Source organism: Bubalus kerabau, unplaced genomic scaffold (assembly GCF_029407905.1).
Source record: "Bubalus kerabau isolate K-KA32 ecotype Philippines breed swamp buffalo unplaced genomic scaffold, PCC_UOA_SB_1v2 scaffold_38, whole genome shotgun sequence".
NCBI lineage: Eukaryota > Metazoa > Chordata > Mammalia > Artiodactyla > Bovidae > Bubalus > Bubalus kerabau.
In genome coordinates, this window is record NW_026577892.1 from 340,304 (window position 1) to 354,005 (window position 13,702).

The 13,702-nt window shown below is 42.4% G+C and overlaps 1 pseudogene; it reads left to right on the forward strand.

The window, feature by feature from the left end:
- The first annotated feature begins 10,969 nt into the window (after window positions 1–10,969).
- On the forward strand, window positions 10,970–11,088 carry LOC129640733 (uncharacterized; annotated as a pseudogene).
- Window positions 11,089–13,702: the final 2,614 nt, after the last annotated feature.

Genomic DNA, 13,702 nt, shown 5'->3' on the forward strand with positions numbered 1-13,702 from the left:
AGTCCAGATCCTCTGCTTTTTATTTTTCTTATTCTGTTACCTGGCTATTTGGTTGGGGAATTTGATCATTGTGATTTCTATTACATGCAGTCAGCTAATCACCCAGCCCATGTGCTTCTTCCTTAACTGCCTTGCACTCTCAGATCTCTTCTACACCTCCACTGTGACATCCAAGCTCATGACTGACTTACTGATGGAGAAAAAGGCCATTTCCTATAAAAACTGCATGACACAGCTTTTCACCACCCACTTCTTTGGGGAGGGGGGAATGAGGTCTTCACCCTCACAGGGATGGCCTGTGACTGCTATGTGGTCATCAGCAAACCTCTCCACGACGCCATCACCATGAACAGGCAAAAACATCACTCAATTCTCATAGCGTCGTGTGCAGGTGGACGTCTTCATTCTCTTGGTCTCTTTCTTCTTGCGATTGTTTTACCTTTCTGTGGCCCCAGTGAAACAGACCACTATTTCTGTGATGCATATCTTTTGTTGAAACTAGCCTGCACTGATACACACAAAATTGGCTTTTTTGTCATTGCCAATTCTGGCTTGATGGGACTGGTGCTCTTTGTGGTTTTGATGGCCTCCTACATTTTGATTCTGTATAATGTGTGCACATATTCTGCAGAAAGCCACCATAAAGCACTTTCCACCTGTAGTTCCCACATCACAGTCCGTGATCCTCTTTTTCACACCTGTCATCTTTGTTTACATTAGACCTGCCACAACATTACCAGAGGATAAAGTGTTTACGCTCTTCTACACAATTATTGTCCCCATGCTCAACCCGCTTATCTACACACTTAGAAACATGGAGATGAAAAATTCCATAAGAAGAGTTTGGTGCAATAAAAGGTTCTGGGAAAGGAGCTTAATGATCTGAAGGTCATTCATCTCTGACGCCAGTGACTGTCTTCTCATCACTCCCTCTGTTGCTGAGTCTCTCCTGCTAATGGGAACATCAGGCAGAATGTGTAAAAGCCAAGCCTCCAACAACAGCTTGCCTTCAGTGGTTCCTTCTTTATTTTCCTCTCAATGCGTTTTCCTTGATTTCACTTTTCACTAATAATCCCCTTTGTTTAAAAAAAAAGAAAAGGAAACTTTTTACAGAGTAAAAACACACTGAAAAATCTGGAGGGAGAGTGATCCTGCCTGTATTGAAGGCTAAACCTGGGGGAGACTTCGCTCTCAAAATACTTGGCCTCAAGGTATAAAAGGTAATAATATGTTACAAGGTAAAAGACAGTTAAAGAATCCACCTGCTAATGCAGGAGACACATGTTCAATCCTTGGGCCAGGAAGATCCTCTGGAGAAGGAAATGGCTACCCACTCCAGTGTTTTTGCCTGGGAAATCCCATGGAGAGAGGAATCTGGTGGGCTACAGCCCATGGGGATGCAAAACAGCTGGACATGATTCAGCGACTAAACAAAAACAAAAAGGCAGTTATAGGAAAATAAGAACAATCACATACTGCAAACTCCTTTCAGAACTATATACCTAGCCTCGTATCCTACAACTCTAGATTTCTTTTAATCAAGTACCTAGAGATTTTTTTGTGTGTATTTGTCAACTGCTATTATTTTACTTAAGTGAAAAGAATATATAGATCTAAATACAACATAGTGTAAAGTCCATCCTTATAGTCGACATGGCAAGTCTTACAGTCTGAAAAGCAAGTCACTGTGTGATCTGTTTGTGAAGTAACATTGTAAGTATTGGGGGAAATATATGTGTATGTGTGTGTATATATATATATATATATATATATATATATACACACAAACTCATGCTATTTGAACTGGGTTTGACATTAAGTATACATGATCAAGGAATAAATAAACTACAACTGACTTTGCTACAAAAAAGAAGAAAATATAAATCCTTTAGTTCCTCAAAACAGATGATTTATCTCAAAGTAAAAGACTTTCACTTACTATCTAAATTCAAGTGTAGAATAATCCTAAAATAATATTTGACAAAATATAGATCAGACTCAGTGATGGGAATATATATATATATATATTCTGCTGCTGTGCTTAGGTGTTTCTGACTCTGTGGCCACATGGACTGTAGCCCACCAGGCTTCTCTGTCCATGGGGATTCTCCAGGCACAAATATCGGAGTGGGTTGCCATGTTCTCCTCCAGGGGATCTTCCCAAGCCAGGGACTGAACCCAGGTCTCCCACATTGCAGGCAGACTCTTTACCAACTGAGCCATCAGGGAAGCCCAAGTATACTGGAGTGGGTAGCCTATCTCTTCCCCAGGGGATTTTCCCGACCCAGGAATCAACCAGGGGTCTCCTGCATTGCAGGTGGATTCTTTACCAGTTGAGCTACCAGGGAAGTCTAATGTGTATACATCCATACCTATAGGATTTTCATGATTTTCTAGGGCAAAGTATACATTTTGTTTGAAATACATTTTTAAGATTGCTGCATTTTCTTATGAAAATGTGCATAGTTTTGGATATAAAATGTAACTATTAATAGTATAGATTTGTATTCTATATAATGAGTTAAACTATATTTAATACTATAGATTTATTTTAGGTAATAGGATATTTTCTAATGTTTCTCTCTCAAATAATGTAATATTTTGTAGAATTAATAGGACAGATGATGGATTTTAAAGAATCATATTATTACTATGTCATAAAAATGTTGTTAACTGTTCTCCACACAAAGATAGGCCATATTAATATTTGGCTATATTATGTGTGTGTCTCCTTCAGAATTTTCCACAGTTTATTGTGACCCACACAGTCAAAGGCTATGGCATAGTCAATAAAGCAGAAATAGATGTTTTTCTGGAACTCTCTTGCTTTTTCGATGATCCAGCAGGTGTTGGCAATTTGATCTCTGGTTCCTCTGCCTTTTCTAAAACCAGCTTGAACATCTGGAAGTTCATGGCGCATGTATTGCTGAAGCCTGGCTTGGAGAATTTTGAGCATTACTTTACGAGCAACAAAGATCTGTCTAGTCAAAGCTATAGTTTTTCCAGCAGTCATGTATGGATGTGAGAGTTGGACTATAAAGAAAGCTGAGGGCCGAAGGATTGATGCTTTTGAACTGTGGTGTTGGAGAAGACTCTTGAGAGTCCCTTGGACTGCAAGGAGATCCAACCAGTCCATCCTAAAGGAGATCAGTCCTGGGTGTCCATTGGAAGGACTGATGTTGAAGCTAAAACTCCAACACTTTGGCCACCTGATGAGAAGAGCTGACGCATTTGAAAAGACCCTGATGCTTGGAAAGGTTGAGGGGAGGAGGAGAAGGGGACAACAGAGGATGAGATGGCTGGATGGCATCCCTGACTCAATGGACATGGGTTTGGGTGGACTCTGGGAGTTGGTGACGGGACGGGGAGGCCTGGTGTGCTGCAGTACATGGGGTCTCAAAGAGTCAGACACAACTGAGGGCCTGAACTGAACTGAATATGTATGTGTCTTATTTTTGTACTTGCAAGATACTTTGCAAATATTATTTTGCATATTTTGCTGAATATTTAAATGTCAAAAAAGAATGGTGTTTCAGAATTGTAAATAATAATCTTAAGGAGGCAGAAGTTATCAAAGTAACTGAATGAATATGTTGTAAATAATGTAAATCAACCAAATCTTACTTAATTTCCCAATTGAATTATCTCCTCAAGTGGATCAGTTGTTTGGAGTTACATTTTCATAAAGATCATCCATTCGTCTTCCCAGATAGTTGTGAATATCTGGTAATAACTGATATTTTTCAATATCCCCATCTCTGTGTTTGCTTATAGTGTTTAACAGCCTTCCATAGAGACCTCAGCTCTGCCTTCATGTGTAAATTAAGCAGAAACCATAATCCATGACCTTCAGCCATGAACTACGGAGTTTAATACCAGATATTTTGGGTGAGGAATTTTTTAAAAAGATGCTTACAATATATGCCATTCTTATCTCTCCTGTTAATAAATACAAGTACTAGGAAATAAAGAGGCCAGAATATATTGCTTCATTTCACAGAGACATCATTCATACAAATCTCTCTCTCTCGGAATGAGGCTTAAAATAAGACATTATTCTGCCTGCCTCATTCAGTCTGGATTCATGAGCAGTTCAGGTTGTGGGGTGGTGGTTGCTTTTCGCTAGTAAATCACACTGTATGAGAAAACTCATATATTGAGTTTAATTCCTATTATGTGGGGATTTCTTATGTTATGTCAGTTCAGTTCAGTTCAGTCGCTCAGTCGTGTCCGACTCTTCGTGACCCCATGAATCGCAGCACGCCAGGCCTCCCTCTCCATCACCAACTCCTGGACTTCACTCAGACTCACGTCCATCGAGTCAGTGATGCCATCCAGCCATCTCATCCTCTGTCGTCCCCTTCTCCTCTTGCCCCCAATCCCTCCCAGCATCAGGGTCTTTTCCAAAGAGTCAACTCTTTGCATGAGGTGGCCAAAGTACTGGAGCTTCAGCTTCAGCATCATTCCTTCCAAAGAAATCCCAGGGCTGATCTCCTTCAGAATGGACTGGTTGCATCTCCTTGCAGTCCAAGGGACTCTCAGGAGTCTTCTCCAACACCACAGTTCAAAAGCATCAGTTCTTCGGTGCTCAGCCTTCTTCATGGTCCAACTCTCACATCCATACATGACTACAGGAAAAACCATAGCCTTGACTAGACGGACCTTTGTTGGCAAAGTAATGTCTCTGCTTTTGAATATGCTATCTAGGTTGTTCATAACTTTTCTTCCAAGGAGTAAGCGTCTTTTAATTTCATGGCTGCAGTCACCATCTGCAGTGATTTTGGAGCCCCCCAAAATAAAGTCTGATACTGTTTCCACTATTTCCCCATCTAGTTCCCATGAAGCGATGGGACCAGATGCCGTGATCTTCGTTTTCTGCGTGTCAAGCTTTAAGCCAAGTTTTTCACTCTCCACTTTCACTTTTATCAAGAGGCTTTTGAGTTCCTCTTCACTTTCTGCCATAAGGGTGGTGTCATCTGCATATCTGAGATTATTGATATTATCCCGGCAATCCTGATTCCAGGTTGTGTTTCTTCCAGTCCAGCGTTTCTCATGATGTATTCTGCATAGAAATTAAATAAGCAGGGTGACAATATACAGCCTTGACGAACTCCTTTTCCTATTTGGACCCAGTCTGTTTTCCCATGTCCAGTTCTAACTGTTGCTTCCTGACCTGCATACAGATTTCTCAAGAGGCAGGTCAGGTGTTCTGGTATTCCCATCTCTTTCAGAATTTTATACAGTTTATTGTGATCCATGCAGTCAAAGGCTTTGGCATCGTCAATAAAGCAGAAATAGATGTTTTTCTGGAACTCTCTTGCTTTTTCCATGATCCAGCAGATGTTGGCAATTTGATCTCTGGTTCCTCTGCCTTTTCTAAAACCAGCTTGAACATCTGGAAGTTCACGGTTCGTGTATCGCTGAAGCCTGGCTTGGAGAATTTTGAGCATTACTTTACTAGCATGTGAGATGAGTGCAATGTGTGCGGTAGTCTGAGCATTCTTTGGCATTGCTTTTTTGGGATTGGAATGAAAACTGACCTTTTCCAGTCCTGTGGCCACTGCTGAGTTTTCCAAATTTGCTGGCATATTGAGTGCAGCACTTTCACAGCATCATCTTTCAGGATTTGAAACAGCTCCTCTGGAATTCCATCACCTCCACTAGCTTTGTTCGTAGTGATGCTTTCTAAGGCCCACTTGACTTCACATTCCAGCATGTCTGGCTCTAGGTCAGTGATCACACCGTCGTGATTATCTGGGTCGTGAAGATCTTTTCTGCACAGTTCTTCTGTGTATTCTTGCCCCCTCTTCTTAATATCTGCTGCTTCTGTTAGGTCCATACCATTTCTGTCCTTTATTGAGCCCATCTTTGCATGAAATGTCCCCTTGGTATCTCTAATTTTCTTGAAGAGATCTCTAGTCTTTCCCATTCTGTTGTTTTCCTCTATTTCTTTGCATTGATCGCTGAGGAAGGCTTGCTTACCTCTCCTTGCTGTTCTTTGGAACTCTGCATTCAGAGGCTTATATCTTTCCTTGTCTCCTTTGCTTTTCACTTCTCTTCTTTTTCCAGCTAAGTCATACAGTGACTCACTTAGTGGCTCAGTCACACACTTGATAATGTAAGGAACAACACTTCTTGAAACAGGCAATATAGAAAACAATAGCAGTAATAGTAGAATCATAAGTAAGAAGTTAAGTCAAGAACTTCTAGTAGGTGTAGCCCAGTGACATCTCCATGTCATCTGACTTAGTTTGCTAAATGACTATAGCTTGCTGTTGATATCGTGGTTGTAGATCCTGAGCATCTGATCTTGATTCAAAGACTGGTTATTGAGATAAGCTTTAGAAACAAACTCAGAATGTCCTTTTTAACAACTTAATTAAACCTCTTAGCAATGTAACATAACCACAAGGAACTATCTCAGGAGTGCGTCTTAGTAAATACAGACCTTAACTTAAAAAACTGGAACTTAATATTCAGTGAAACATAATAGATGCCATAGGCCTGACATCAGTTAGGTGGATTTTTCTTTTAGAGCTCCCCAGTATACGTTGAGATTTCTGTATATGTCGGGAGACAGTCTTTTTATTTACCTGATAAGGCTGTTCAGAACCCAAGTGTCTCCAGCTTCTGGAGGGATGAGGCAGAGAGAAAAAAGGTATAATTTTACCCGTAGGAGTAAATCACTAGATTGTTTTAAATGACCAGTAACTCGAGGAGAAGTGCTTCTTTATATCTGAAAACACAGAGTAAAAATCAACAATATGTCAGACAAAAAGTCGTGAAAATTGCGGTCATATTTAGCAGTCTACTCCATCCCATGCAATTGATCCCTTTGTTCTGCTGTCCTTGCCCAATGGCCAAGGACATCAGTGAAAGCAGTAGTCTCGAAGAAACTCATGAAGCTTTTGTGAATGTCTGTATGACCTGTCCAGCAAAGTGGGTGCCCTGATCACTGGAGATTGTGGAAAGCACCTTTTAACCATTTTTTCTATTCTGAGATATTAATTCTGAAGCCAGGAAAGGCATTATCAAATAAAAATGAGGTTTGTCAGGGAGCCAGGAAAAGCCAAGTGGCCACGTTGGACCTCTCATAGCCCCAACCCTTTGGTTTATGGCCATTTTTAATCCATTTTAAATTCCCTGAAGAGGCGTTAACTTTTGTAGAAGCAGAATGAGCTGTGTTCATATGTGCTGTAGTCTGTTATCAAAAGCCACATTCCAAGAAAACTTTGTTCTTTTAATCAGTGAGAGAAAACCAAATTCCAGTTTGGTAACAGCTTATATTCACTGGGAAACAATAGTTATGCACTTAGTCATAGTCACAATAAGACTTCAAAGGCAGTTTAATGTCTTAACAAACTTGTAGCATGCACAAAACTCTTCTTTCACTTGCAACACACCTTTTTGCACTTTCTGTATTCGTCACTTCATTTGTCCACTTAGAGGACAGCCACCTGTACGTTTAGACTTACTTTGCTTTTCCTTAATAGAATGTAATTCCATTCCTTATTACTTTTTATTAAAAACACACATCTTACTTTTCTTCAGAAACCATGACTTGTACTTTACATCATCATTCTGTCGATTGGTAAGGATAAATCACCCAAAGTTATATCATTTATAAAAGTATCTGCACAATGTCTCTGTTAATTAGATCAATAAACAAACATCAGTATCATGTATCAATACAATAATGATTATTTCCCAGTTCACACAAGCCTCGAATTCATTTACTTTAATTTCCTTGAATTTAGAATTGTTTGATTTGTAAGCACTTACTTCTCTTTAGGCCAATTAATTAGAGCTCATTGAACCACTTAGCCTTTAGCAATTTTTTCCAAGGATGGAGACATACACCGAGACACACACAAATCTGGACAGACAGAAACCTCACAGTTTTCCACCTGAAATTTAAATTGTCTCTTTGTCCCTTTTATTTTCTTGGCTTGAGTTCCAGCTCATGGCTGGAGTCCCGGATCGAGTGGGCTGTGTATCTCAAGGACATGATAAGAGTTAACTCAGGTTTTTCCCCAGGCATGTTTCTGTTTCTCAGGCAGGATCAGAGCTCCCCAAAAGAGTATTTTCACAAGTCAAACTTTTAGTAATTACATGTGCAAAAGGAACCAGTTTTGCAATTTCAAAAAGATTCCATTTTACCTAGTTTTCTCCGGAGTCTAAAGAATACACATGGCCATTCAGGGTTCAAAATGTCATTTCTCCTTCATGTAGTCATAGCTTCATAGCTAAAATTTAAACCAGAGAGTGCTCAAATTGGCTCTGATGACAGGGGTAGACTGATCGAGAAGATGTCCCAGCAGGGATTATCTCTCTGGGCAGGTGAGGTCGTCTCTTAAAGCAAAGAAACCCCATATATAAGGGATTTTTAGGCCTTGAGGATCAAAATTATCCCAGTTTTTCAAGATATTATTCAAGGGGTGGGGGTGGTTCTGGACTGTTAGGCCCCATCTGTAAGAGAGAAAAAAGCAGTGCCCAGTGCCATGGCTTTTTTCTACCAGAGGTGTCTGCCCCTGCTCTAGACGGGGTTGGAGACTGATTTTCCACCTAAGCTTCCTTCCCTGGCCAGAGCTAACCTGTCTCTTACAGGTGAAGGTGTTCTACTCCCACCCCCCCTCATTCTACCACCCAGGCATGGTGGAGATGCACCAGGGTTAGACCTGATGGCATCCCAGATTGATGTCCAGGTCCTCACCATTAAAACCTTGGTTTGATTTCCCTTTTATTCCGGCACCACCTGGGGTGGAACAGAGTAGTTTTCCGGATGCTCGCCGAGCCAAGACCACTAGGGGAAGCACCCAACTTCTGTGTACCTGCGCACATTCCTCATAACAGTATAAGTGGCAAGTCATAAAGGGATGAACAGAAAACCCAAGACATCCTCCTGAGAGTGGCCACACGAGTCTATTTAATAACAAAGGAGGCGATGGAGGGCCCGCCTGCGAGGAAAAACTAATCCTTCATATGCATGGAGTGCCAACATCATCCTTTTGATTCCTGTCCCTCAGACTGTACAAAAAGAATACCTAAGGAGTTGAGACAAGAGCCACTGGAGGGCTTCGTCTGCTCTGCTAAGAGCTAGCGCTACTAAGGGAAGAAGCCCAATGCGCTTTCAATCTGCCCAAATCTGGGGTGTCCCAATCTGTGTCCTCAGGAATCTCATGCTCACCAGCAATGCCTCAATCCATATAGTCCAGAGGCATAGCCACGACAAGAACTTGCCTGTGTGTCTGTGGGGTCAGGATGGTGATTTCCAGTCTGAGAGATGTCCCTGGAGCTAGAGCTCCAGCTCGCTCCCTAAAGTGCTCCTGTCTGCAGTGTCCTGTAAAACTTGGAATGGGGGCCTTGCTAGAAAAGCACAATAACAGCATGGATTGCAAGTCCCTTGAAAGTCTACAATCCGGCACACGAGGTTAATAACTTTAATTCCCCAAGCAGATATGAAATGGTCAGAGGGACCAGGAAAAGCTGACTGGGGAAAAGAAGTTCAGTCCACATGCTTCTGATTTAGTAAAGTAGCTGCTGCTGCTGCTGCTGCTGCTGCTGCTGCTGCTGCTAAGTTGCTTCAGTCGTGTCCGACTCTGTGAGACCCCAGAGTTGGCAGCCCACCAGGCTCCCCCGCCCCTGGGATTCTCCAGGCAAGAGTACTGTAGTGGATTGCCCTTTCCTTCTCCAATGCAGGAAAGTAAAAAGGGAAAGTGAAGTCACTCAGTCGTGTCCAACTCTTAGCGACCCCATGGACTGCAGCCTACCAGGCTCCTCCGCCCATGGGATTTTCCAGGCAAGAGTACTGGAGTGGGGTGCCATTGCCTTCTCCATAGTAAAGTAGAGACCACAGTAAACGAGCAAAAGAATCTCAACTCCGAGTGTTCTTACCTTGTCTTGAAGATCTTGGACAAGCCCCCAAGATGATAACCTAGCAGTCAACGGTGACCGATGCCACTGGATTCATGGTGTCTGAAGAAGAAGATATTACTCTGGGGCCAAAGACAGTCTCAGTCATTCAGAGCTTTGTGTATATTTTATTTAAAGTGAAGGTGACAGAAAAAGCTTCTGACACAGACATCAGAAGGGGCTCACTAATTTAAGTGGGGCCATATATACGTCTCAACTAGCCTCTGAGAATAGACAAAAAACATCTCAAGGATGTGAGCGTTTTGCCCAGACCCTTTCCTATAGCATACATCCAAAGCTCAAAAAGAGGAATGTCCTTGAACCTGAGATACTGCTCCCTACAATGCCTACTTGTCTTAGGCCAAAGAATGTGAAAAAGCAAGCAAGCTTGCCTCCTCCTTAAAGGGGCTTTAGGCTTGGACTCTTTATCAACCTGCTGGGACAGGTAAGTATACAGTTAAAATCAGAAAACTCTAATGTGGTAATGGTGGTGAGTAAAGCATTTGTATAACATACCACTGATAACTCATATAAGTATATCACTTATAAATTCAGTATGAAGGTCAAAAGATAAAATATCAAAATAATGATAACTACAAAATGAAATAATGGAACCATGTTTGAAGAATTAGATGACAGTATGATACTAAGTCAACAAACAGAGAGACCCAATGAAGAGCTACAAATTATTTTTTTTAAAGGAAACTAACATAAATTCTGGATTTGAAAACTAAAATAATTGAAATGAAAAATTGATAGGTTCAATAGCACATATGAGATGCTGGCAGAAATAATCCATAAACTTGAAGATGAATTCATAGAAATCAATGTAAAAATAAAGAGAAAAAAATGTTGAGGGAAAATGATCTAAGGCATCCATTCATTACACCATCGAGTATGGAAGGAGAGAGACTCTCAGAAAGCAGGGAGAGAAAGGGGAAGGAGTAAAATTACTTGTAGTCGGAATGGCTGACCGGCAGGTCAGAGCGAAAGGGAGGCGCAGCGCAGGGCTCTTAGGGCGCCGGGCGGCAGCGGCCTCCGTCTAAGGCCGGCCTCCGTCTAAGGCCATAGCACCCTGAACGCGCCCTGTCTCGTCTGATCTCGGAAGCTAAGTAGGGTCGGGCCTGGTTCTTACTTGGATGGGAGACCGCCTGGGAATACCGGGTGCTGTAGGCTCTTTGCCTTCCCTCTCCTTTAGCCCCCGCCCCCACGTCCCAACTCTTGGGCTCCCGGACCCCAACCCCTCCTGGGGGTGGGTGGCCAGGGCACCGACTCCCGCTGCAGACCTGGGGTGCCTCCGCGCGGCCCGCGAGCCCCTCTGCATTTGGCTTCCAGGAAACCAGAGGACCGTCCCGCGGGTCTCCGTCTGGGGCTCCCTTGGCGTGCCTCAGGCAATCCCCGGGGGGCTGCACCAGCTCCAGCCCCAGCCCCAGCCCCAGCCCCAGCCCTACCCCCAGCCCCACCCCCACCCCCACCCCCCCATCCTTGCAGGCGAACGCCGGAGCTCGCGCGCATCTGCGTGCACACACAGATATATGTGCACAGATGGTGCATGTATCTTGTTCAGTTATACTTTTGGTGGATATGTGCCTGGGAGTGGGACTGCTGAATCATATGGTACTTTTAGGTTTAGATCCTTCAGGAACCTCCATACTCTTTTCCATAGTGGCTCTACCAACTCACATTCCTACTAACGGTGGAGGCGAGTTCCCTTTTCTCCACATCCTCTCCAGCATTTGTTATCTACAGACTTTTCCATGAGGACCATTCTGACTAATGTGAAGTGGTACCTCGTTGTAGTTTGGAGTTGAGTCTGTCCAATCATGAGTGATGTGGAGCAAGATGACCTTTTTAAAATGCAGATGCAATTCTATCACCTCCCTGCTCCAACTGCTCTTGTATTTTCCCATCATAGTGAAGATATGACCAAATCCCTTCATTGCTTGGTCCCCACTTTCTTCTCTGATTTCTTTTCACTGGAATGCCTTCTGCACTCTTTTGGTTCCATCCCATAGGGCATTTTTTCATTTCTTTTCCTTGTCACGTAGCCTTCCAAGATGCTATTTTACCTGCCTGAAATTCTTCCTGCATCTCAACCCTGGTTTACGTTGGTTCAACCTATGGATCTCAACTCAATTATTAGTCTGAAAAGCCTTCTCTGACACCCAGTTTTTGGTGAGGGAAGAGGCCCCTATAGAAGTTCTCAAAGGATCTGCCTGTTATTTATCATTAGATTAGTCTCAGGGAAAGAAGGAACTTTGTGTCTTCTCTCAGGATTCTATTTCCAGAAACATATTACATGCCTACTAGCTCATAGTAGGTGCTCAATATTTATTCAGTGTGTGAAAGACAGAAAAGTTCTGTGAAGCCTCAACTTTTCACTTGGCTCAGCACTTTTGATCTCTTTGTATCTTTGTCCATCCAGTTCTTTTCTTTCTTCTGTTGATGTGCACACTATATTCAAGGCATGATCTAAGGCATGAAGACATATCAATAAATATAGGTTCTTGCTTTCCAGGAACTCGTACATCAGATTTCTATAATTCAGGGTTTTTTTCTTTAATGCTCTAGAACAATGTGAACTTTTAGTATTATCCATTTTCATTTCAAAGAAAGATCATTTTACTTACATAGCAAAGGTGGAGACCTTCCAACTTTCAGTCCAATACTTATACCTTTACCATTTCAGGCAAGTCTTGTGGTTCCTTCTGGAGGTGTGCGGCTCTTCCAGAAATGTGAAGATCTTCCATAGTCCTCAGACTTTGGTGTGATTTGAAATCATCAAGAAAGTTTCCAGGTATAGGTTCCAGACCACCACCTCAAAGAGTCAGTAGCGAATGGAGTGGATTCCAGGAACATGCATTGTTAACCAGCATCACTGGTGATTCTGTTGCTACAGACTCAATGCAGTGGGCAGGGCCTGGACTGCCCACTGGGTCTGATGTGGAATGGAAAGAAGGGCTTCCCCCCTCCACTGTTTCTAGCCTTGTGACTAGAAACGGTCCCCAAACAAAAATCAGACAAACAAGATAATCCCAGATGGTAGTCCATGAGATGAAGGAACTAAGCAGCTGGTTGAGATGGAGCCAAGGGGAAAGGTTGCTCTTTTTTTCTCCACCTCTACTCCTTTCTTCCTTGATGCCTTAGTGATTCATCGTGGAGATTTGAAATAAAGTTCACAAGAGTCATATTTGTCGAATAAAGATTTTGCATTGAACCAACTCTAAAAAATGAAGAAAGTTTCACCTGCCACATGTTTCTTTTAAAAAGTCAATTGCTTTTCAACTCTGGGGTTTCTCCATTGCCTTGTTCAAGTAGCCTTAATCGGAAAAATAAAATATAACTAAATAAAGATTTAAATATACCAACAAAGGAAAGCTTCCGTTTCTTAAATCATCTTTCCACTTAGTAGAACACTAGCTCTTTTCTTTGTGTTTTGACTAGGCAATTAGTTGTATCGTGGCTCAGATGGGAAGGCATCCGCCTGCAGGAGACTCAGGTTTGATCCCTGGGTCGGGAAGATCCCCTGGAGAAAGAAATGGCAACCCACTCCAGTATTCTTGACTGGGAAATGCCACGGACAGAGGAGCCTGACGGGCCACAGTCCATGGGTAGCATAAAAGTTGGGCACAACTGAGCAACTAAGAGCAGAAGTATTTCCAAGGGCCACATTCAAGAGATTTGGAACTCTTGCTTGACTCCCTCATGTTGACCATGTTGACTAGGCAGCAGATAGCAGCTGATTCATCTGTACAATTAAAAAAGAATGTGTCATTCTGTTCTATACTTT